Source organism: Callithrix jacchus, chromosome 1, assembly GCF_049354715.1.
Source record: "Callithrix jacchus isolate 240 chromosome 1, calJac240_pri, whole genome shotgun sequence".
Lineage (NCBI taxonomy): Eukaryota > Metazoa > Chordata > Mammalia > Primates > Cebidae > Callithrix > Callithrix jacchus.
Genome location: NC_133502.1, coordinates 178,638,187 through 178,650,027, shown reverse-complemented (window position 1 = coordinate 178,650,027; position 11,841 = coordinate 178,638,187).

Genomic DNA, 11,841 nt, shown 5'->3' with positions numbered 1-11,841 from the left:
CCTAGAGTCTGGGTCTTAACTTTTTAATCTTAATTCTGTATGGAAACTTTCTTTGCTTCTTTTACAATCTATAGGAACTTCTTTAATGGACGGATTCAGTAGTGAGCCCCCTTCTACTCACCATTCTTTATCAAGGAGTTATAAAAGAGCATGCTTATTAAAATTGCTGGTAGTCTAGCCAGGTTTATTTCGTTTTTTAGATTCTTGTTTAGCTTGCCAGGCAAGCAATGCATGCTTTTTTGTGTGTAATCACTTGAAGGAGGGGAAAATAAAAGCCTCGAGGAATCCCACTACCAAGTAACTGCCAGAGAGTCTAAGTTTTTAATTGAAACTAGGAACCGAAATGAATGATATATTTTAATGGTGCTAAAGTTCTATACACTCCGGGTGAAATAATCAATCGGGAAAGTACAGAATGATGGAGGATGGAGAGGAGACAAGGAAGGGTCCTTTATTTTGTTCAGTTGTATTGAATCTTAGTGAAAGGCATGAATCTGTGGATTCTTCTCTTGTTTTTTTGTTTTTGTTCGTTTTGTTTTCTTTTGTTTTGAGAGTAAGTCTTGCTCTGTTGCCCAGGCTGGAGTGCAGTGGGATGATCTTGGCTCACTGCAACCTCTGCTTGCTGGGTTCAAGCAATTCTCCTGTCTCAGCCTCCGGAGTAGCTGGGATTCAGGCACTGGCCACCACGCCTAATTTGAATTCTTCCCTTGATTCAAAAACCAATACAAGTTCTGTCACACTCTCTGCAAGACAAAAGTAGGGCACCACGATGGAGCCAGGAAGATTGTAGTTTATTGTAAAATACCTGTGATGATCTTCAAGAGAAGGGTAATGATTACTTGGTGGAGAGTATCCCTTTTCTTGCCCAACCTCTGATCTTTGGCTGTATGTTACAAATATGGACTCTTAAAAGTTTGAACAGAATTTCCATCTGATTCTACTACCTCCCTTTTACAGATAAAGAAACTGAGAATAAGAAACTGTAATTATTGTTTTGTGAATCCACACAGGAAGATAATAGATTTATTTACTAAGTAATTAAATATGCCAAGTATTCTGTTAAGTATTTTATATGTACATTAACTCAGTTAACATCACAAAAACCTTATTAAGTATATTTTTATTCCCCTTTTTTTTCTCTTTTTCCAGATGAAGCTTAGTTAGGTTATGTAATTTATTCAAGGATGGTCTGCTTATTTACAAATGACCTGCCTGGAACCTTCATCCAGACCCTGCCCAGTTTATAATCTCTGTTCTGAATTGTAAGGAAAAAACATTTGCATATTAGGCTGGAAGGGTCCTTAGAAAATCAACACACCCATCCAACTTACTTAACAGATGTGAAAACAAATCCAGGAAACTTAAATGACTTATTCAAGATCACACAACTGATTGATTGGGTAATGTTCAGCAGGCATCTTTAAATCAGGACTGGAACCTCAGCTGCATCAGAGTTGGATCTGTACTTCTTGAACTTTACCACACATGGTTAATTTTTACCATTTAAATTTTCTAAAGAGATAAAACCTAGAGACTGAGTAACCAACGTGTTATCTAATGAAATGCTGGAGAAACTTTTAGAAAGCATTTTTAAAATCAGCAATATGCAAGAATAGTAAGAATGTAAAAGAAGTGATTTTTGTTTTGTTTCGTTTTTGTTTTTTTGAGACAGAGTCTCATTCTGTTGCCCAGGCTGAATCTTGGCTCACTGCAACCTCCACCTCCCAGGTTCAAGGAATCCTCCTGCCTCAGTCCACCTAGTAGCTGGGATTACAGGCATGCGCCACCACGCCCAGCTAATTTTTATATTTTTGGTAGCGAGGGGGTTTCACCATGTTGGCCAGGTTAGTCTCAAACTCCTGACCTCAGGTGATCCCGCCTCAGCTTCTCAAAGTACTGGGATTACAGGCGTGAGCCAGCACACCTGGCCAATATTTTCTTGAAACAGTGAAGACCATGGATTCTCACGTTATTATGAAACTAAATGTTAAAGGGAAAGGTGATTTTTAAGTGCAATTTCATTTTCAAAGGTAGTTTGCAATGCTTTGGAGTTTCTTTTTTTTTTTGAGGTGAAGTCTCACTTTGTCACCCAGCCTGGAGTGCGGCGGCCTGATCTCGGCCCACTGCAGCCTCCACTTCCCGGGTTCAAGCAATTCTCCTGCCTGAGCCTCAGCTAATTTTTGTATTTTTAGTAGAGTCGGGGTTTCACCATATTGGCCTTGATGGTCTCCAACTCCTGACCTCAGGCGATCCACCCACCTCTGTCTCCCAAAGTGCTAGGATTAGAGGCATAAGCCACCGTGCCCAGCCCACTTTGGAGTATTTTTTATCTTTTAAAGTTAGGTGTCATCTTTGAGAATCTCTGGTTTTAAATTTGAATATAATACTGTACTACAAAATGAGGCTGGGCACAGTGGCTTGTGCCTGTAATTCCAGCACTTTTGGAGGACAAGGTGGGTGGATCACTTGAGGTCAGGAGTTCAAGACCAGCCTAGCCAACATGGCAAAACTTCATTTCTATAAAAAATACAAAAATTATCTGGGTGTCATGGTGCACACCCAGCTTCTCAGGAGGCTGAGGCAGAAGAATCACTTGAACCTGGGAGACGGAGGTTGCAGTGAGCCAAGATCATGCCACTGCACTCCAGCCTGGGCAGCAGAGTGAGACTGTCTCAATAAGAAATAAAAGGCTGGGCATGAGGGCTCACTCCTGTAATCCCAGCACTTTGGGAGGCTGAGATGGGTGATCATGAGATCAGGAGATAGAGACCACCCTGGCTAACACAGTAAAACCCTGTCTCTATTAAAAATATAAAAAATTTGCAGCCGAGTGTGGTAGCATGTACCTATAGTCCCATCTACTCAGGAGGCTGAGGCAGGACAATTGCTTGAACCCAGGAGACAGAGGTTGCAGTGAGCCAATATCACACCACTGCACTCCAGCCTGGACGACAGAGCAACTCTGTCTCCAAAAAAAAAAAAAATCAGGTAAGAATCTTAATCCCATTTAATAATACAATAGTGATGAAACATTAAAATAGTTTTATTTTATTATTATTATTTTTTTGAGACGGAGTTTCGCTGTTATTACCCAGGCTGGAGTGCAATGGCACGATCTTGGCTCACTGCAACCTCCACCTCCTGGGTTCAAGCAATTCTCCTGCCTCAGCCTCCCGAGTAGCTGGGATTACAGGTGCGCGCCACCATGTCCAGCTAATTTTTGTATTTTTAGTAGAGACAGGGTTTCACCATGTTGACCAGGATGGTCTCAATCTCTTGACCTCGTGATCCACTCGCCTCGGCCTCCCAAAGTGCTCAGATTATAGGCGTGAGCCACCGCGCCCAGCCATTTTTTTAAATTATTATTCCTTTTTTTTTTTTTGGAGACAGGGTTTCACTATGTTGGCCAGGATGGTCTCGATCTCCTGACCTCGTGATCCACCTGCCCCGGCCTCCCAAATTGCTGGGATTACAGGTGTGAGCCACCTCGCCTGGCCTAAAATAGTTTTAAATAGAAGGCTTTTGCCTTAGTTTCTGGAAAACAGTTTTATAAGAGATTAAAACTGGGTTCTTAAGATTCCTTACTTTTTTATATTTGGGTATTATGATGTGACCTACATAGGGTCATACCAGTGCTATATGCCCAGGAGTTTAAGAGGAATATCTTCTCTCACATATTTGAAAGCTGTATTGCGCCAGTTGTTATTTTGGAATTGAGAGGAATAAGAATGAGGGAAGCCGGGCGCGGTGGCTCACGCCTATAATCCGAGCACTTTGGGTGGCCGAGACAGGTGGATCATGAGGTCAAGAGATCGAGAACATCCTAGTCAACAAGGTGAAACCCTGTCTCTACTAAAATACAAAAATTAGCTGGGCATGGTGGTGCATGCCTGTAATCCCAGCTACTCAGGAGACTGAGGCAGAATTGCTTGAACCCAGGAGGCAGAGGTTGCGGTGAGCCGAGATCGTGTCATTGCACTCCAACCTGGGTAACAACAGCGAAACTTCGTCTCAAAAAAAAGAGAATGAGGGAAAACTAACTACAAAGACATTGTGGAATATTTTCTCTGCAGTTACTTCTTAAATTCTGAGAAAACTGCTACCTTGACAATGATCTTAAGGCATGTGATTTCATGGTTTCAAGAAAAGATTATTTGCATAATCATGATGCCGTAACTGGGAACAGACATGTTGAGTAACAGAACAAGTTATGCCTGCTTCTCCTGGCAACGTTTTCAAAGGGACGTTAAACTTTAAGGTATTGACTGAAAAAGCCTGCAGGGGCTAGAAAGATTGATCTCCTGAGCTTGACTTTTAGTGTTACTCTTAGTCAAGTACATTTTATTTTTCTATTTTATCTCTCTCTCTCTCTTGTTTTTCTGAGACCGAGACACTCTGTTGCCCAGGCTGGAATACAGTGGTGTGATACCTGTTCACTGCAATCTTCACCTCCCAGGTTCAAGGGATACTCATGCCTCAGCCTCCTGGGTAGCTGGGACCATAGGCGTGCGCCACTATGCGCAGCTGATTTTTATATTTTTGCTAGAGACAGGGTTTTACCACATGGACCAGGCTGGTCTTCAACTCCTGGCCTCGAGTGGTCTGCTCACCTCAGCTTCCCAAAGTGCTGGGATTACAGGCGTAAACCACCCTGCCCAGCCTATTTTCTCTAACTTTTCATGATCAACTAAAGGTTACTACTAGAATGTGTAATGTTGAATCTAGTGCTATTAATATATGATTTTTCCCCTCAGCCTCCTGAGTAGCTGGGATTACAGGCGCCTGCCACCATGCTTGGCTAATACTTTGCATTTTTAGAAGAGACGGGGTTTCACCATGTTGGTCAAGCTGGTCTGGAACTCCCAACCTTGTGATCCACCTGCGTTGGCCTCCCAAAGTGCTGGGATTACAGGTGTAAGCCACCACGCCTGGACTTTTTTTTTTTTTTTGAGACGGAGTTTCGCTGTTGTTACCCAGACTGGAGTGCAATGGCATTATCTTGGCTCACCACAACCTCCGCCTTCTGGGTTCAAGCAATTCTCCTGCCTCAGCCTCCCGAGTAGATGGGACTACAGGTGCACACCACCATGCGCAGCTAATTTTTGTATTTTTAGTAGAGACGGGGTTTTACCTCGTTAACCAGGAGGTTCTCAATCTCTTGACCTTGTGATCCACCTGCCTCGGCCTTCCAAAGTGCTGGGATTATAGGCGTGAGCCACCGTACCTGGCCCCCCTTTTTTTTTTTTAATTGGATCTTGCTCTGTCACCCAAACTGGATAAAAGTGTCATGGCTTCAGTGTTGACTCCTGGGCTCAAGTGATCCTACCACCGCTCTGCTTCCTGAGTACCTGGGACTACAGGTGTGTGTCACCGTGCTGGCTAGTTTTCGTATTTTTCCTTTTTTTTCTGAGACAGTCTCACTCTGTCTTACAGGCTGGAGTGCAGTGATGCAATCTTGGCTCACTGCAACCTCCACTTCCTTGGTTTGAGTGATTCTTCTGTCTCAGCCTCCTGAGTAATTGGGATTACAGGCGTGCGCCATCATGCCTGGCTAATTTTTTTTTTTTCTTTTTTTGAGACGGAGTTTCGCTCTTGTTACCCAGGCTGGAGTGCAATGGCACAATCTCGGCTCACTGCAACCTCCGCCTGCTGGGTTCAGGCAATTGTCCTGCCTCAGCCTCCTGAGTAGCTGGGATTACAGGCACGCGCCACCATGCCCAGCTAATTTTTTGTATTTTTAGTAGAGATGGGGTTTCACCATGTTGACCAGGATGGTCTTGATCTTCTGACCTCGTGATCCACCCGCCTCGGCCTCCCAAAGTGCTGGGATTACAGGCATGAGCCACCATGCCCAGCCTGCCTGGCTAATTTTTGTATTTTTAGTAGAGATGGGGTTTCACCATGTTGGCCAGGCTGGTTTTGAACTCCTGGCAGGTGATCCACCCACCTCAGCCTCCCAGAGTGCTGGGATTACAGGCATGAGCCACTGCACCTGGCCTAATTTTTGTATTGTTTGTAGAGAAGGTGTTTCATCATGTTGCCCAGGCTGTTCTCTCAAATCCTGGGCTCAAGTGATCTGTCAGCCTTGGCCTCCCAAAGTGCTGAGATTACAGGCATGAGATACCAGCCAGGCCTATCAAGTCTTTTGAGAAGAAAAACAAGTGGCAATTATACTTTATTAAACTGGAGAATATTAGCCCATTAATTACAAGAGTTCTGGAAATGTCTAAACCAATATCAAATAATTATTTAATATCAGGGCTGGGCATGGTGGTTCACACCTGTAATCCCAGTACTTTGGGAGGCTGAGGCAGACAGATCACAAGGTCAGGAGTTTGTGACCAGCCTGGCCAATACGGTGAAACACCATTTCTACTAAAAATACCAAAAAATTAGCTAAGCGTGGTGGTAGGTGCCTGTAATCCCAGCTACTCAGGAGGCTGAGGCAGGAGAATCATTTGAACCCAGGAGGTGGAGGTTTCAGTGAGTGGAGACAGTGCCACTGATGCCACTGATGGCAGCCTGGGCAATAGAGCAAGAGTCCATCTGAAAAAAGAAAAAAAAAAAAGCTGGTTGATATTGCAGACCAAAAGTCTCTGATAAGACAGTATAGGGAACTATTGGTCAAATTGGGGCCTAGCAATACATTCAGAAGTTAAATACCACTTCTCATTCTTTGACTTGAAACACCATTTATTCCAGGATTGCAGAAAGTTTTTGTGCATTTCTTGGGGTGTCGGGGAAGCCTTCAAGTGCATCTCTGTGCAGAAAGTGATCGTGGAAAAGCCAGGCTGTGACACACTGTGAGTCCTGTGGATTGGAGAGGAACCTCAAAATCACTCCTCAACCTGTGGACCCTAGTGTATAACTTGCTCAGCCATAGGGCGGGCAGTTTTTCTTGATTTTATGTACATCTTTACAGGCTTTCAGGGGAATTGGATTATTTGTTGTAAAAATTCATTGCAGTTTTTTTATTGTTTTGTTTTGTCTGAGATGGAATTTTTATCTTGTTGCCCAGGCTGGAGTACAATGGCGCAATCTTGGCTCACCGCAACCTCCGCCTCCTGGGTTTGTGCGATTCTCCTGCCTCAGCCTCCCGAGTAGCTGGGATTATAGACACCTGCCACCACACCTGGCTAATTTCATATTTTTAGTAGAGACAGGGTTTCTCCACATTGGTCAGGCTGGTCTCCAACTCCCAACCTCAGGTGATGTGCCTGCCTCAGCCTCCCAAAGTGCTGGGATTACAGGCATGAGCCACCATGCCCGGCCCTCGTTGCAATTTTAACATTTTACTCACCATCGAGTTCCTGGTTTTCTCCTACTCCCACTTTTTCCACTTGATTGCTTTCTTCGGTCCCTAGTAAGTAGTTTGAATGCAAAAGAAGTTGGAAATTTTAAGCTAAAAACAAATTATTTTAAAGAAGAAAAAATCCTGAGAATTTCATTAGAAGTAGTTCTTCACCGATAGACAACCAGTCAACTCTAAGTTCAGGGAAGCTGTCCTGCTGCATCAGAAATGTTAAAGGCCTGTATTCCCAGTTACTGCAGAGGATTGTTTGAACACAGGAATTCAAGGCTGCAGTGAGCTATAATCATGCCACTGTACTTCAGTCTGGGCAACAGAGCAGGGCCTCTCTAAAAACAGAACACACACACACACAAACAGGAAATGCTGAAAGAATTGCTATCTTTTCTACAACAAGTAAAAATCCTCCAGAAAACAGGAGATGAGGCAAGGGAACTGATCCTTGTGTTTATATTATGTGCTAAGCATTTTACACATATTCTTTATTTTAATTTTGATTTTTTGGTGTTTGATGTTGTTACTGTATTTTGAGACAGAGCCTCACTCTTGTTGCCCAGGCTGGAGTGTAACGGTGTGATCTCAGCTCACTGCAACCTCTGCCTCCCAGGTTCAAGCGATTCTCCTGCCTCAGCCTCCCAAGTAGCTGGGATTACAGGCATGCGTCACCATGCCTGGCTAATTTTTTTTTGTATTTTTAGTACAGACGGGGTTTCTCCATGTTGGTCAAGCTGGTCTCAAACTCCTGACTTCAGGCGATCCACCTGCCTTGGCCTCCTAAAGTGCTGGGATTACAGGCATGAGCCACCTCACCCGGCCTTTTTTTTTTTCTTTTTTAAATAAGGTTTTACTTTGTGGCCCAGGCTGGAGTGCGGTGGTGGGATCATGGTTCAATACAGCTTTCGTTTCCCAGGCTGAAGCAGTCCTACTGCCTCAAGCCCCCAGGTAGCCACACACAACCTTGCCAGGCTTATTTTTAGATTTTTGGGGAGACATGGTTTCACAATGTTGCCCGGGTTGGTCTCAATCTCCTGGGCTCAAACAGTCCTCCCACCTTCGCCTCCCAAAGTGCTGGGATTAGAGGCATGAGCCACCTTTCTTTCAATCTTTACAATAACCTTTGAATTGGCATTATTTCCATTTTATTTGCTTGCTTGTTTGATTTTTGAAACAGGGTCTCACTTTCAGGAGTGCAGTGGCATGATCAAGGCTCACTGTAGCCTCAATTTACCAGGCTCAAGCAATCATCTCACCTCAGCCTCCCAGGTAGCTGGGATTACAGGTGTGCACCACCATGCCTGGCTAATTTTTTTTTGTGTGTGTGGACAAGAGGTTTTTCCATGTTGCTCAAACTGGTCTTGAATTTCTGGGCACACGTGATCTGCCTGCCTTGGCCTCCCAAAGTGCTGGGATTATAGATGTGAGCCATTGTGCCTGGTCATATTTCCATTTTAAAGAAGAGGAAATTGAGCTTAGAGAAGGAAAGTAATTTGGCCAAAGCTGTCTATAGCTCTCTGGACAGAGCTATCCAAATCTGGCTAACGCCAAAGCGTGTGCTCACCCCCGGCTCCTTCCTTTCAGTCTAATAACAACCTAAGAGATCCCTTCCTTTTTTTTAAAGATGGAGTCTTGCTCTGTCACCCAGGCTGCCAAGTTGGAGTGCAGTGGTGTAATCTCAGCTCACTGCAACCTCCCCTCCAGGGTTCAAGGGATTCTTCTGCCTGAGCCTCCTCAGTATCTGGGATTACAGGCACGTGCCACCATGCCCAGCTAATTTTTGTATTTTTAGTAGAGTTGGGGTTTCACTATGGTCAGGCTGGTCTCAAACTCCTGACCTTGTGATCCATGTGCCTCAGCCTCCCTAACTGCTGGGATTACAGGCATGAGTCATATGCACCCTTCTTTTTTTTTTTTTTTTTTGACAGTTTCAGAGAGATCTCACGTGATCTCCCTCAGGGAGAGGCTGGAGTGCAGTGGTGCAGTCTTGGTTCACTGCAACCTCCATCTCCCAGGTTCAAGTGAATCTCCTGCCTCAGCCTCCCAGGTAGCTGGGATTACAGGCGCACACCACCAGGCCCAGCTAATTTTTTTGTATTTTTAGTAGATATGGTTTTTTGCCATGTTGCTCAGGCTGTTCTTGAACTCCTGGCCTCAAGCGATCCGCCTGCCTCAGCCTTCTAAATTGCTGGGATTATAAGTGTGAGCTGTTGCACCCGGCCAAGTCTCTGTCTTCTGAATGAGTAAACTGAAGCTCAGAGGATGTTAAGTAGCTTGCAGAAGACCATACAACTAATAAGTAGTGGAACACCGAATCTCAATTTAACAGTTTCAAAACCCTATCTGCGGCCGGGTGTGGTGGCTCACGCTTATAATCCCAGCCCTTTGGGAGGCCGAGGCAGGTGGATCACTAGGTCAAGAGATCGAGACCATCCTGGTCAACAAGGTGAAACCCTGTCTCTACTAAAAATACAAAAAGTAGCTGGACATGGTAGTGCGCGTCTGTAGTCCCAGCTACTCGGGAGGCTGAGGCAGGAGAATTGCTTGAACCCAGGAGGCGGAGGTTGCAGTGAGCAGAGATCGTGCCATTGCACTCCAGTCTGGGTAACAACAGTGAGACTCCATCTCAAAAAAAAAAAACAAACCCTATCTGCTTTAAAAATCCCTTATCTATCTACAGCTATATAAATATCTGTACATCTAAGCGCCTGAATTAGATATTTTTTAGTTGCAAGCAGGGTTAGAATTGCCAAAAAGCCCTAATACAGTTGTTTGCCTCTAACTACACAGTAACCTATAGAGGGTCTGTCTCTGTTCTGTTTGTCCAGATAACTTATTTCATTGCTAATATTGTCCATGTGATCAGATTATTCAGTGGAGCATGTTTGAGTCACACACTCAGAGTAGGAAAAAAACATAAACTTACGGTGTTTGTTTTTTACTTAATAATTAACATAGAATTGTGACAGAATGTGTTGGGATTTCTTCCCACCACCAAGCAAGTAATTAATTTTGTAGTGGACATTAGCTGAGCATCCTTTAGTGTTTTTTAATTGTTATTTATTTATTTATTTTTGAGATGGAGTTTCGTTCTTATTACCAAGGCTGGAGTGCAATGGTGCGATCTCGGCTCACTGCAACCTCCGCCTCCTGGGTTCAGGCAGTTCTCCTGCCTCAGACCCCTGAGTAGGTGGGATTACAGGCACGCGCCACCATGCCCAGCTAATTTTTTATATATTTAGTAGAGACGGGGTTTCACCATGTTGACCAGGATGGTCTCGATCTCTTGACCTTGTGATCCACTCGCCTTGGCATCCCAAAGTGCTGGGATTACAGGCTTGAGCCACTGCGCCCGGCCATTTTAATTTTTATTTTTAGAGACAGGGTCTTGCTCTGTCACCTTGGCCATAATGTAATGGTATGATCATGGCCCACTGCAACCTTGAACTTCGGCCTCAGCCGCCCTAGTAGCTGGGACTACAGGCGTGCACCACCATGCTGGGCTCCTGATTTAGTTTTACTTCAACACTATCTACTTGGAGGTAGTGTCAGATATCACAGGTTGAGGGCTTAGTCCTCCAGACTGCCCCTACCCCTAGTAGGTGTCAGTTTTAAGTCTTAGGTTATATGATCTGTCCTTTTGATCAACTGGTTATAAATCAGAATTCCCAAGTCCTCCATTTTGGGTTTAATTTATGAGAGTACCTCACGGAACCTAGAGAAAAATGTTGATTATAAAGGATATAGCTGAAGAGATCTGTGGAGTGAGGTATGAGGAGGGAGACTGCAGCTTCGATGCCCTCTCTGGGCATGCCACCCTCGGGGAACTTTCATGTGTTTAGCTATCTGGATGCTCTCAGAACTTTGTTTTTTGGAGTTTTAATAGAAGCTTTATTTTATATAGTCGTAATTGCTTAAACTATTGACTATTGCTGAGCAACTTAACTTTTAGCACCTCTCCCCGATCCCTGGAGGTTGGGGCAACAGTGTGGGTACAGATAAAGGTCCCAAGCTTCTAATCTTGTCTTGGTCCTTCTGGTGACCAGCCCCATCTTGAAGCTGTTAATACTTAGGGACTGTCAGCTGTCACTCATCTCGTTAGTATACAAAAAGACATCACTTTGGGGTTTTTAAGGATTTTCGGAGCTATACTTCAGGAAACAAGGTTAAAGACCAAATACATAAGATCATAATTTTGTAAATCAGTGTTCTCTAGATTTTACTGAGAGGTGAAACCGATGTATGTAGTAACCCAGACTCCCCCACTAGATAATACCAGCATTTACATAGAGTTTAGAATACCCCTGTTGAAAACTGATTTCTAAGTAGGTCAGGTCACAGTAGTTTGTTAGTAGGAATAGTTCCTTGTCTTAGAATCACTTCCTCCTACTCTGAAGGGAAACTCAAATGGATTTAGTTCTTTCTAAAAAATGCTGTGCTGTATTTTATCCTTTTTTTCTGCTGGCTTATTCATTGTATCCCAAACCCTGTTCTCATTGCTTCAAGATCATTGGTATCTTTCTCCTTAATTTTTTTAA